At 37.0% G+C, this 2,303-nt stretch overlaps 1 pseudogene; it reads left to right on the forward strand.

The window, feature by feature from the left end:
• The window catches only part of LOC112825775 (general transcription factor IIF subunit 2 pseudogene), a 7,039-nt pseudogene extending 5,693 nt beyond the window's left edge, over nucleotides 1-1,346 (forward strand).
• Nucleotides 1,347-2,303: the final 957 nt, after the last annotated feature.

Raw genomic sequence — 2,303 nt, forward strand, 5'->3', positions numbered from 1 at the left:
AGACGTAACATAGGATATGTGTATCTTTATGTTTAAAGTATGTTTCTTATAGAAAATATACACTCGGGTTTTGCTTTTTCATCTGCATTAACAATGTCTGTCTTTTAATTGGTGCATTTAAACCACTGACATTTTCAGTGATTATTTATAACATTGGACTACTATCTACCATGTTGTTACTGTTTTCTATTTTTTGCCCTTTTCCTTTGCTCTTATTTTTGTTTTCCACACTTTTTTTTGTCTTTCGTGGGTTTTATTGAGCATTTTATGATTCCATTTCTCTCTCTTCTTAGCATATTAATTATACCTTTATAAAAAAGTTTTTTTTAGGGGGATTCCCTGTATCTTGTTAGGTAGACGCGATTTCTTCATAGTCCTCCTCCGGCGGCGGCACACGCTGTTCTCCGACCCTTTGCACCGCAGGCCCCCAGCTCCCGGCCGCTCTTCCCGCCCGCTAGCCTCCACCCGCAACAGACCCGCAGCGGAGCGTTGGGAACTCGATCTGACCGGCGCCAAACACAACACCGGAGTGTGGCTGGTCAAGGTTCCTAAATATTTGTCACAGCAGACGGCTAAAGCCCCTGGAAGAGGAGAAGTTGGGAAACTGCGGATTGGCAAGAATCAAGGAAGGATTGAGGTGTCATTTACTTTGAATGAGGATCTTGCAAATATTCACGATATTGGTGGAAAACCAGCTTCAGTCAGCACTCCTAGAGAACATCTGTTTGTCTTACAAAATGTTGGAGGACAGACATTAACAGTCTTTACTGAGAGCTCATCAGATAAACTTTCATTGGAAGGAACAGCGGTACAAAGAGCTGAATGCCGACCTGCTGCCAGTGAAAACTACATGAGATTAAAGAGATTGCAACTAGAAGAATCTTCCAAACCTGTAAGGGTATCACAACAACTGGACAAAGTTGTGATAACCAATTATAAACCTGTTGCTAATCGTCAGTACAATATTGAATATGAAAGGAAAAAGAAAGAAGATGGAAAACGAGCTCGAGCTGATAAACAACACGTTTTAGACATGCTATTTTCGGCATTTGAGAAACATCAATATTATAATCTTAAGGACTTAGTGGACATCACAAAACAGCCTGTGGGGTACCTAAAGGAAATCTTGAAGAAATTGGTGTTCAGAATGTAAAAGGGACCCACAAAAACACATGGGAGCTGAAGCCAGAGTGTAGACATTATCAAGGAGAAGAGAAGAGTGATTAAGAAGACTCTTAGCCAGCAAGCTAACAGAACCACGAAAGGGTGATGAGCTGAGGAAGCACCACTGATACTCAAAAACTTGAGTACCATCTGTTGTAGGGGTAAAATGACTGGAACTTTAATTTCCCTAGGTAAATTTTTTAAACAATAGTTCTTGTAAAGTTACAAGAATTTTTTTTTTGAGGAAAAAAATTTATAGGCTTGTATTAAACTAGATTATTCAGAATGGGGTGAAGAGTTGGGGGGATTAAGAAGGTTTTTCTTTTTATTGACTTTTAAATGTAAAACTAGGAGATGTTTTCTAAATGAGGACTCTTTGTCCTTGTTTTATCTCTGAGGATCTGAGGTGATACAAATCTAAAGTGAATGGCAAAGCAAGAAAAAAGTAGTCAACAACAGAAAGTCTTGAAAGGAATAAAAAGCCAAAGTTCCTTATTCTGAAAAAAAAAAAAAGTTTTTTAGTGCTTGCCCTAGAGACTGCAATACACATGTACGACTAATCCAAGTCCACTTTCAAATAATATTATACCACTTCACAAGTAGTGTAAGTACCTTGTAATACAATAATGTGAATTCCTCCATTGTCCCTTATATCATTTGTGTCATTCATCTTACTTACAAACATACATAAGCACATTTATATACATTACATATATGTAAGCTTACATAATCAAATACATTGTTGCTGCTATTATTTTGATCAACTTATCTGTTGATCAATTAAGAATACGAAAAATAGAAGACTTATTGTACCTTTACTGATTTATTCTTCAATGCTTGTCCTTTCTTTCTGTAGACCCAAGTTTCTGAACTATGTTATTTTCCTTTTGTCTGAAGAACTTTTAACATTTTTTGCAAGCACGTCTACTTGCAACAAATTCTCTCAATTTTTGTCTGTCTGAGAAAGTCTTTATTTCTACCTCACTTTTCAAGGATCATTTTTTAGGGTACAGAATTCTAGGTTGGTGGATTTTTTTCTCTTAACATTTAAAATATTTCACTCAACTCCCCCGGGGCTTCCGGGGAGAAGTTGGATATAACTCTTATCTTTGCTTCTCTTTAGGTAAGGTATTTTTTTC

This window comes from Callorhinus ursinus, unplaced genomic scaffold (genome assembly GCF_003265705.2).
Source record: "Callorhinus ursinus isolate GAN/ISIS: 27379988/994484 unplaced genomic scaffold, GSC_fseal_2.0 scaffold4, whole genome shotgun sequence".
In the NCBI taxonomy this organism is placed as follows: Eukaryota; Metazoa; Chordata; class Mammalia; order Carnivora; family Otariidae; genus Callorhinus; species Callorhinus ursinus.